Source organism: Polypterus senegalus, chromosome 12, assembly GCF_016835505.1.
Source record: "Polypterus senegalus isolate Bchr_013 chromosome 12, ASM1683550v1, whole genome shotgun sequence".
In the NCBI taxonomy this organism is placed as follows: domain Eukaryota; kingdom Metazoa; phylum Chordata; class Cladistia; order Polypteriformes; family Polypteridae; genus Polypterus; species Polypterus senegalus.
The window spans coordinates 85,335,751-85,348,026 of NC_053165.1; positions in this window are offsets into that span (position 1 = coordinate 85,335,751).

Sequence of the window (12,276 nt, forward strand, 5' to 3'; positions counted from 1 at the left end):
TTAGCCAAAGATATGCGCTTGATACACTGAATGGTCTCTTCTCGTAGGTTTAATTCCATGTGTCCTTATGTTCTAATTTGAAAACCCTTGCGTAAAATAAATTAATAAACGGTGTGTTTCTGTGTGGCAGAGAATTTTTTCTTATCTGACGGTTTTTCTGAATATTCCACAGCAGAACAATCTGCGTCCATCTGCTGCCGGCCTCGCTCCACTAGTCAGCATGCGGCAGCCTCACTCTCTCTTATCTGACATCAGGCCCAGTAATTGAAATACAGCTCTGGATAACCGTTTAAGCATCAATAAATTGACTTTTCCGCTCTTGTATCGTTGAGTTTTATTTTTTTTTTCTGAGCGAGACGCTCATTGGCATCTTAATGAGAAGTGCTCTATGCTGGCATCCTGTTCAATATTGAAGAAGAAGAAGAAGAAGAAGAATATGGATTGTATTTTTTTTTTTTGGCCTGGTTTTCTAGGAGAAAGAGGCCAGGCTTCTGCGGAAACATTGACACCCCGCTTAAAGTGAAATGTATTTTTCAGGTTAGATGTATGCTGTGGGCGGCACGGTGGCACAGTGGGTAGCCTCGCAGTTAGGAGAACCGGATTCGCTTCTCAGGTTCTCCCTGCGTGGAGTTTGCATGTTCTTCCTGTGTCTGCGTGGGTTTCCTCCCACAGTCCAAAGACATGCCGGTTGTTGTTAATGCTGTTAACTGGTGTTCAACATCAGAGCAACCAAGAAAACCCGAAAGGTCCAGCATCAGTGTAATGGGGCAGAAAGCAGATTTGGATGACGAAGCCAGTTTACTGCTGAGCAAAATAACAGATTGGGTTTGGTGGCAACTCGGTGAAAGGCAACTCGGCGAAAAGGTAACTCGGCGAAAAGGCAACTCGGTTAAAGACAACCCGGCGAAAAGACAACTCACCAAAAGACAATTCGGGCTCCTTGGGTGCTGCCAGGGGGTGCTGCAGGTGCTGCTGGGTCCTTAGAAGGAACCACTTCCACCATACCCTGGAAGTACAGCCAGGAAGAAGGTAAAGAAACAGCTGGAGCACTTCCGGGGTGGGCTATAAAAGAAGCCACCTCACCACCAATCAGGGAGCCAGAGTTGGGAGGTGGAGGACAAAGCTTGCATGGAGGTATGGAGGCAAAGAAGAGAGAGAGAAAAAGAAGAAGTAGAAATAGAAAACATTGGTATTAACTTGTATTTGGTGCTGCGTTGTGAAGTGGGGAGCAACAGAAAACATTTCCCCACTGAAGAGCAAAATGTATGCCGTGTTGAACTTGTATCTCAGTCTGTGTGAGTCGGGATTTGGGGAGCGCTACGTGCCCTGGTGGACCACAATGAATATATGTATCAGAGTAGATGGGAGAACAGGATTATTGTAATGATAACAATTATTTTAATTTCCTATCTATCTATCTGTCTATCTGTCTATCTGTCTGTCTGTCTGTCTGTCTGTCTGTTGTATACTTGTCAATTATGTAGAGCTTTAATCTTGCCTACTACGCTATCTATCTATCTATCTATCTATCTATCTATCTATCTATCTATCTATCTATCTATCTATCTATCTATCTATCTATTTTGAGAAACTCTTCTCTCAGGCATTTCCCACCAAAGCCACAAGTTTGAACAACAGCACACAATGACTCTCCTTCCTTCTTCCTCCTCACAAGCTTCTTTCCACCTGCTCTCAAGTGATGTAGGCAGCTCCTTTTATTTTAGCCACCCTGGAAGTCCTTCCGAACATTCCTGATCGATCGGCACTTCTGGGTGAGGCAGAAATCCCACAATGAAGGGCTCATCAGTCCTCTCGCAGCACCCACAGCCAGTGGCGGTTTGTCATATAAGGGCGATAAGGCGGCATCGTGGTGGGGGTGGCATCTTGGACATCTGCAAAAAAATTTTTATTTTTTTGTGCACGCCCATGCTGCCCTGACATCATGCCAGCGCATTTTTGGGATTGCATGGGCACCAGTCGGTTGTCTATTGCCCATTTGCGGGGAGTAAGGACGCCCTCCATTTGCAAGGCCCACTGCACCAAACAGGCTAGGACCACCTCTGCCCACAGCACCTAATAGGGCTGAGATAAAAGTGCGTCAAAGGACGTAAGAGCGAAGTTTTGACTATTCAACGATCTTCTCAATTGCCGCAGTGCATTTCCGACTCTTTCTCGTTTCTGGACTTTGTCTTCAATGTGTTTGTCTGCTGCTCAGTCATTCCATATTCAGACTTACGTCTTGCAGTGTGACTCGGCATCATGTTTTCTTATTTCCCATTCTTTATCACTTAATCACCTTCTGCAATTTGCCTGACACTCAGAAGATGTCGCTCCTCTTCATTTTCAATCTGCAATTCAAGTTTTCTGTCACTTTCACCGTAAACACACAAGCGCAGGTCACTTTACCATTCTTTATTTCCATTTACTAAAGTTCAATGAGCGATTCACAGAATACAGCTATGCACCGTATAAAGCGTGTTCGAGCAACGTCCAATTTCAAAAGTGTCCACGGGCCCATCAGGTTACAATAGAATTCAGAAATCCCAATCGGAGAATGGGACGTAGCAGGAAAAACTGGATGTACCAAAATGCAACATCTTGCAGACTCGGCTGGAATGCTGATCATGTGACCGGCGGTAGGGGACCAGAGCAAAGTCACAAGAATCGTTGGGGTACCAACATGGTAGCCCCGCGGCAGAAAGGGTGCACAAAGGCAGTCATTTAATGCATCATTTTGGCATGTGGACTTTGATTGTTTCATCCAGTGGGGTCAAGGGCGGGGGTCTCCCTTGTTAATTTTGTTGTCCAGTCCCATCCAGTCGTATCATTGAGCAGGGAAGGGTGGTCTCTCATGTTGATTTCATCAAATGGACGCACAATAGTTTCATCAAGCGATGGGGAAGAGGAGGGGATTCTGAAGAAATGCTCATTGCTCACCCAAAAACACCCTGATGGTAAATCTGCCTCTGGTGCGTCCTGCTCGTGAGTGAGTTCTGGGGGCTCTCCCTTTTGATGCCATCCTAACTGGAGGGGGTAGGACCTACCATAGGTATTAAGGTCAATGTTGGGTGCCCTCACTGGGCATCTTTGTGCTGAGATGGGAAAAATAGAAGATACTGTTAGTGACAACACCCCCTCACCCCCCGCCTCTCCCCTCGCCCTGGAGTGGAACTGCTTACCTCAGTCAAGAAAGAAGGTGACCCCCAGTCACACATGCGTGACAAGACGTTTAAATACAATACTGGCCTGACTAATTCATAGGGGATCGGAATGAATGAAATGCAGGAGGATTAGCACACAGAGATCCGGCGGCTCCTTGTCACAGCCCGGCCAAGGCACGGCCTCTAGATTATGTCGCTTCATCTTTTTGGATTTGGTAAGATCAGATAGAATAAGTGAAACCAGGTGCAAATGAGAGGGCTTCAGCGGCGTGACTTCCTCTGTTTGACGAGCAAAGTGCTGATTAACTCCAATCACGTCACGCAGAACGATGAAGTCAGTTTCTAAATACATTTGTCCTGCAGCGGATATCATCATGTGACACATCTCATGAAATCAGTTCACAAATATCACAAATATTTCATAAGCTAATGCTAGACAATGAAAAGTGCATTTTCACTCTTTTTTTAATATGCATGCGGTTGTGCTCTGCAGTGTGGCCATCCCGTTGGTCTAGGGTGCTGTGCAGGCATGGAGATGTTCAATATTAATATTTATAACAGCATTATGAGGACAAATTGATGAATGGATTTCCCAAGCGAACTCAACATTAGAGCTTTAAAGAGGATTTATTAGATGAATGCTTTGAATTGTTTATATTGGAGCAGGTATTAAAAGAGAGTATGATGGAAAATACTAACTTGGGTATGTTTGTGAATAAATAACTAAGACTTGCAGGTTCTAGCCTGATTCCTAAACCAGGGGAGAGGCATAATGAAGATAAAAATGCTAAGTTTGAATTTAACCATCCAGCTGCTATGTCTCTGTCATTTCAATAGATGGTGCACCACAAACATTTGTAGTAATAAAATGCATTGCATCTGTCATTCCAACAGATGGCACATCAAGAATATTTTCAGTAATGACATGTCCTGTATTTGTCACTCCAACAGATGGTGCACCACAAACATGTGTAGTAACGCATTTTATTATTCCTCCTTTCCTCATCACTGACTCAAACTTTGGATTCTTTCTTTTTCCTTTTCACTTTCTTAATCCTCGTTTTTATTTCCTCACACCCACCTCCACCCCCATTTTACTCAGGCTTCTTTTTACCCTGTGGGGCCTTTGCTCTGCTTCACAACCTGTTAAGCAAACACAATTTACCAGTTTCCTCATGAAACACCCCGGGGTGCAGTCACACACACACCTACACCCACCGAGTCTGAGCCGCACTGTTTTTATTTAAACTTACACACCACCATGGACCCCTCATGCTCTGCACCACACTGACAGATATTTAGTGCCTGGCTCCTCATTGCTTTCATGGTGTAATTTCTGCATTGTTCTCTTATTCTCTAAATCCTAAATCCTTTGGAAAAGCATTGGTCTCGGTGGGAATTAAAAACTCAATCATGAACATAATGAGGATAATGAAGGGAGGCTGAGCAGATCGATATCAGGGCTTCTTGACAGACAGTAGCTGGTGCGCTAAGCAAGTTACCAAATATTTCCCATTTATTGATTTCCACGACACGCTCTGTGCCTCGAGGGGACATACAGCAGCACAGCTGTTTCGTCAATGTCATTGCTGTCAGCTTTTGCAGATAGTTGAACAAGTTGTAACGCCATTGACAAATTTATTTTATACAGATTTTTTTTCTTACTGTTTTGACAATTGATGGACCCTCAGCCTGGTGTGGCTCCTAAGCCAATGAATCCGCTTAGCTGTTATTGTGACTTTAAAATCACTATTACTGTATTTTATATAGCATATTACTATACATGTCAGGAACTGGAAATGACATCATTAGGGATGCAAATATCAATCAGTGCTTTTGCAGAGGAAGGAAGAGAAAAAGCATCAGGCAACAGTGGGAGTGCCATTATATATATATATATATATATATATATATATATATATATATATATATATATATATATATATATATATATATATATATATATATATATTGTGGCAGTAGGGGGCGCTAGTGCTCCCTTGAACCCTCAGGTACAACTCCAGACACCAGGTAAAAGTCCAAGACCTTTTATTTTGGTTCACAGTGCACCAAGCACCTTCCACGCTACTCATATATTAAACCACAAAAACACTACCAAATATTCTCTCTCCTCTTCCAGACACTTTGCTCCTCTCCCACCCAGCTCAGCTCGTTGTCTGGAGTGAGGCATCACTCTTTTATAGCCCCTGACCCGGCGGTGTTTCTGTCCCAACAGTCCACAGTTCCTTATTCCTTCCGGGTCAGGGCAATCAGTCCTTTACTTCAACCCGGGAGCACGACATGTCTTCCTGTCACGTGACCGTGACGTACTCCCGGGTCATACGGCATCACAGAGCCTATAAGCCCCCCCAACAGCAACTCCTGGTGGTCCCCAAGGTATCCAGCAGGGCTGTGTATCAACACTGCAAAGTCCATAAGGCCCTGCTGGACCTCAGGGCACGATCCTGCTGTCGGGAGAGCTCCTCCTGGCGGCCTGGGGGTGCGGACCAGCATGGGAAGCCGGCAGTCCTCCACAATATATATATATATATATTGTGTCAGGTGTCCGGGTCCCATACCCGGCCGGGACGCCCCTTCTACTTATGTTCCAGGGGAGCAGCCATAGGCTCCTCAGTACCTCCCCCGGGACACGGTGGTAGCCTCCCTGGTTGACGTTGGTGCCTCAGTTTCCACCAGGGTTCCATGGGAGATGGAGTTCTCCACAACCCTGTGGGGATCTGGGTTGCTGCATGGATCTCGGAGCCAACATGTACACCTCTACAGCCTCGCCCAGAAGTGCAGTTAGCAACAGGTGATCAAGCACCTGGAGCACTTCTGGGTGGGCTATATGAAGGTCCAGCATCTTCCACTCAGGAGCCAGAATCGGGAAGAAGAGGATGAGGTTGCCTGGGAGGAGTGGTGGTGCCAGGGTGGAGGATTGTGTGTTGTGGGTTAAGTGCTTTTGGGACTGTGTTGTGGCTGGGGGGTTCACAGGGAAGACGTGCCCTCCAGCTGAAGAAAACAAAAGTCTTGTTTGAATTTTACACGTGCCTCTGTGTCAGTCTGTGCTGGGTCGGGTGCAATATAGCACCTTTGTCACTATATATATATATATATGTGTGTGTGTGTGTATGTACATAGATATATTGTGGCCTGCAGGGGGCAGTCCAGGTCCCCAAACCTGATACAAGCAGACCCAGCTTTATTTTTCTGTGGGAACCTTTTCCTAAAAGTTTCCCACACCAGTAATACAGCACAAGCACAAATAAACAGGACACAGCATCTCCTTTTCCTTGGCTTCTCTCTTTCCTCCTCCTTCTTCCTCCAGCAAGCTTTGCCATCCACCTCTCAACTATGGCTTGGCTCCTCGAGCAGTGGCAGCTGGTACCTTTTATGTAATCCCCAGGGGTTCTTCTGGTGTTCCGAAGCACTTCCAGGTAAGGTGGGAGCCCGATGGAATAGGACCCAATGGCTGCACTCCTGGAACCCAAAAGGGCTGAGCCACCAAACACCAATTCCCAGCATGCCTTGTGGAAACTGAAGGTGCTGTAGCAACCCAGGGGGGAGGCAACCTAGTGATCTGGGGGAGATAATGCCCTGAGCTTAGCTCACTCTCCCCGGTCCTGCCATTCTGGATGTGTCTGGCCAGAGAAGGGTGCCGACCATCCTTCCCAATATACTGTATATATATACTGACGGTATTTTTATTAAACAGACTGCCTTTCCACAGGTCTTGTTTCCCACAATACAGTATAATCCGTATAAAACGTTGTATTCTTCCTCCCAACTCCAACTCCCTGAGCCGAGTGGAGGGCTCCATTTTAACTTTGCACCCTGGAGTATTTCTGTTGCTTAATCATTTGTCTCCAGGAAGCACGTCAGGGTCAGGCAGAACTACAGCGGCCCTCGTATCGTCACTGTCAAGCAGCTCCTCACTGGTGGGTCCCACAGACCATAACTCCCCATAATGCCCTGCAGACGTCGATAATGGGGCTTGTCAGATGGGATGCTGCCACCCAGTGCACAAGAGTCACCCACCGTGCTCTCCGTCCCAGTTCCCAGGACTGGGGGTGTCGCTCAGTGGCTGTTAGGATGCCAGCCTCGCAGTAACGTCCCTTCACATCCGGGTCCTGCCACAGAAAGGAGATAATCGTGATTCCCACCTTGACCTTCCCTTATCAAGGCCTTCTTGCCAGGTAAGGGAGTGGGGGTCTACACCTGCTGGGATGCCAGTTCATCCCTCACTCTCTCTATATAAACATATATAAGTAGACCGAGTGAACAGCCCAGGATGCCAGAAGAAAGGCTGGGATGCCAAGCTGGCAACCCCAATTAATTAAATGCCAAAAAATTACAAAGGTGAAAGAACAGTGGCAGTAGTACAGCGGCGGCAGATCTATTGTGAAGCTAATGAAGCTTACACTTCAGGATCACTAATCCAGGAGGGACCCCCAGAAGGGACTTTAGCCCACTTTGCTTACAAATTATGGGTGTGTGCTGAATGAGAAGGGGCTTTTGAAAAAGAATAATATTAATAATCCCATGTAATCCAGGGGCAGCATGGTGTCGCAGTGGGTAGCGCTGCTGGTTCGCTTCCCGGGTCCTCCCTGCGTGGAGCTTGCATGTTCTCCCCGTGTCTGCGTGGGTTTCCTCCCACAGTCCAAAGACCTGCAGGTTAGCTGCATTGGTGATCCTAAATTGTCCCTGGTGTGTGTTTGGTGTGTGTGTGCCCTGCGGTGGGCTTTTGCCCTGCCCGGAGTTTGTTTCCTGACTTGCACCCTGTATTGGCTTGGATTGGCCCCAGCAGACCCCCGTGACCCTGTAGTTAGGATATAGCGAGTTGGATAATGGATGGATGGACGGATGGATGTAATCCAGTACAGCAATTATAATCAAGATCAGAGATATAGTGGTTAAGTTTTTTAAAACTTTTTGGTGATCTGTCATGGTACAACCCCAATGAAGAGGGTAACACTGCATACCCCGAACCTCATTGCTGGTTGAGAATGGGACCACCCATAACAGTTTAACCCTCAGGACCCCAATAATGTTGGTCCACCACTGGCTTGCAGCATCCTAAAGGTGTGCTCTGTCACTCTCGAGTTCCATTTCCGGGGATCACCCATTGATATGGTGTCATAGGTGAAAGGGGCGGGGCCTTCTCAGAGTGTTGTGGGCGGGGCTTGTTGTCATCCTGAGATGTCTTCCTCCTGGAGAGAGATGAAACAGTTAGCACCAATGCCCCCTCTCATTTCAAGGGGGGTTTATCGCTTGCCTTCTCAGAAACTGGAAGCATCACATGATATATATTTATAGGTTGCCATCACATCATTGTTGGTGACATCAGGCCTATGGTGGTGGTCACATCAGCCAATTTAATGATGAGCTTGAAACTGTGTGTGGTCATGCGGCCATAGCAGGGGTCTCAGGGAACTACCTTGGAGAGTGCCAGGGTTGAGGAAATTATCATCATCTTCATCATCATCATCATAAGGGGTAACACTGGGATGCAGTGGTTAGCACTGCTGCCCTAGTGCTCTGGAGTTCTCTGTTCATCTTCTGGAGATCCGTGGATTTCTGTTGTGCCAGAGCCACAAGAATTGTCATTTCACGATATTCATTTACCTTCAGCCAATAAGCTTTAAGGTGGGCCTCTGACATCATCAGGTGGGGATTACATGAGAAACATCCCATGGAAAAAAAAACAAAACAAAAGCCTTCCTTTGTCATTCAAAAACGTGGAAATCCTGCAAAAGTCTGTCATGATGATCATTTCCCTCATTCATCATATGCTCTAATTATTTTTGTCACTGCTTCATAGATTTAAACTTGTCACAAAGCTCCGAGCCTGCAGGAACCGAAGAAAGCTACGCAAAAATAAATTAAATTGAATTATTCATTCATTTTCCAAAGTCAATTATGAAAAGGCAGGCTGGAAGGCAACTTGAGCCTGTAGCATCATCACCATTAATAACAACAACAAAAGCAACGCCAGCAATAATAATATTCATATTTGGCAGGCGCCTTTACGTGATGCACCTCAAGCTAGCATCGTGTGTACGATTTACCAAGCAGTTTTCAGTGAGCGTCTCTCTGTTCATAATCTTAGGTAAATCCAAGTAAGTCGCTCAGTTATTTATAGACTGTGACACCCACTAACTTACTCGGTCATGGCGCTCGTATCAACGCTGAGCAACTCAACACCAAGCTGGTCCCATGATGTACATAGGGCACAGCCAGTGAGCGGGTGAGCAACCTGATGGGCAACCCTTAAAATGACAACAAGCAGTGAGGAACACTGGGAAGAAGAGGAGGGAAGCAAACGGAGGAGAGGCTGGCTGACCTCGGGAGACAGCAGAGACATCTGTGGGACATTTCGTGATCGCCCCACCATGACTGGATGGGAAAAGAAGAAAGGTGGGCAGAGATGGCACGTTCTCCAAGCTATTTGCTTACCTACTGTACCTGCAGTGCTCCTCTTCTGAACTCCATCTGGTCTGTAATGGATGGCTGCAACCTTGCAGTGCTTTCATGGTGCAATAGGAGATTTGGAACTACAGAGAAGTCAATATACTTGTCAATTGATGTTGATTTTTAATCTTGCCTACTATGCTATCTATCTATCTATCTATCTATCTATCTATCTATCTATCTATCTATCTATCTATCTATCTATCTATCTATCTATCTATCTATCATTTACTTGTCAATTTGTGTAGATTTTCAATCTTGCCTACTACGCTATCTATCTATCTATCTATCTATCATATAGTGCCTTTCATATCTATCTATCTATCTATCTATCTATCTATCTATCTATCTATCTATCTATTGTAAAGGACCGAGGAGACAGTAGCAAGGGTTGGGGTTTTCCGGCCCCGTATATTGTAAATCAGAACAAAAAAAGCTGGTCAAAATTATAAACAAACAGTTCATAATGCGCGAGCGCCGACTCCTGGCGTCAGCGCCATTTTATTGGGGAGGAGCCGAAGTGGAGGATGCGGGAAGGACCGCAAGGGAGGATGGGAAGGATGACGTCAGGGCAAGATGGCGGAGGAAGGGCGGAAGTATCGCACTGCGGTCAATCCAGGCCTATGGTGCAGGAAGGTCTTTCTTTCTATGAGGAAGCAGAGGGAGAAAGTTAATACCCCGCCATTCCCTGGCGGCGAATGGTTTCCCAGGTGCTATCGAATCAATCCGCGGCCTCCTACTCAGCGTGCGTGACACATCCCCCTTAGCCCAGGACCGTCAGGTGGGCGGACCTAACCGAGAGGTCGTGAATACGAGAGAGGGCATCGGCATTGGCCTGAAGGGTGCCCCGCCTATAAGTGACAGTGAACTTATACGGCTGTAAGTCCAGGAACCACCTGGTGACCCGCGGATTCGACTCTTTGTGTAGGGACATCCACTGAAGTGCAGCGTGATCAGTCACCAGAGCGAATTCGCGACCCAGCAGGTAGTACGGAGGTGGGTCACTGCCCACTTAATGGCCAAGGCCTCCCTCTCCACTGCCGCGTACCGGGTCTCCCGGTCCATCAGTTTCCGGCTAAGGTACATCACAGGGTGCTCGACACCATCGGCGCTTTGGCTCAGCACGGCACCCAGGCCTGTGTCCGGCGTCGGTCTGGAGAATAAACGGGAGCCCAAAATCGGCGTCCGTAACACAGGTGCCGGCGTTAGGGCCTTCTTTAGGTCACTGAGCGCGTGTTCTGCTTTGTCGGTCCACACCACGTATAGGGGAGCGCCCTTTTGTCAGGTCAGTCAAGGGTGCTGCTCTTTCGGAGAAACGAGGAACAAACCGGCGGTAGTAACCCGCAAGCCCCAAGAAAGCCTGCACCTGTTTCTTGGTACTCGGACGGGGCCATTCTAAGATGTCTTTAACTTTGGAGCTCTGTGGCCGCACCTGTCCTTGTCCCACGAGGTAGCCTAAATATTTGGCCTCCTTTAATCCAAAAAAACACTTCCGGGGTTTATGCGGAGGCGGCTTTAGCCAGTGTTCGGAGGACAGCTGCGACCTGCAGTAGATGCTCCTCCCAGGTGCGGAATAGATGACAACGTCATCCAGGTAGGCGGCTATAGGACTGGTGGGGCTTCAGCACTCTATCTACCAGGCGTTGGAAGGTGCGGGGCCCGTGCAGCCCAAATGGGAGGACCTTGTACTGCCAGTGCCCGCTAGGGGTGCTAAAGGCCGTTTTCTCCTTTGGCGGATGCCGTTAAAGGAATTTGCCAATACCCTTTTGTCATGTCAAGGGTAGTCAGATACGAGCCGTACTCCAGCCGCTCAAGGAGGTCGCCAATGCGGGGCATGGGGTAGGCATCGAACTTGGAGATCTGATTCAGGCGTCTAAAGTCATTACAGAACCTCCAGGAGCCGTCTGGCTTGGAGACGAGGACAATAGGGCTGGACCAGGGACTATGGCTCTCTTCAATTATGTCCATGTCCAACATACGTTTCACCTAGTTCGACCTCTGCGCGTTTTGCCTCCGGAGTCGGTAGGGCCTCTCCGGACGATTACCCCGGCTCCGTGACTATATCGCGGCTCAATCAGCGGTCCGGCCGGGTGACTCGCTCACTACCTCGGGATGGCTCGGAGTGTTTGGGCTAACTCCTGCCGCTGCTTGGGGTCAGCTCTTGCCGAGGTTAAGGGCAGTTGTGCTTGCGAAAGGGAGAGTGACCTACGGGGCTGGGAGCTCCTCTCTATCTCTCAGGGCTTTAACAGGTTGACATGATAGATCCTCTCACTCGGTCGACGATTGGGCTGTTTCACCAAATAGTCGACGCAGTCCTTTTCTCCTTAACCTCGTAAGGCCCTTGCCAGTGGCGAGCAGCTTGGTGGGAGGTCGGGGCGAGCACCATAACTTCGGTCCCCGGCGGAACTCCCTGAGGGCGGAGTTGCGGTTGTAACACCGGCCTGCGCTGCTTGCGCACGAGTCCGCGTGCTCTTTTAGGAGGGGCCTGATCTTTGTGAGTCGGTCGCGCAGTTGCGCTCGTACTCCAAAATGTTAGAGGAGGGAAGAGCCTCGGCCTCCCAGCCTTCTTTTAGGATGTCGAGGATTCCCCGGGGTTGTCGCCCGTATAGTAATTCAAATGGGGAGAAGCCTGTAGAGGCCTGGG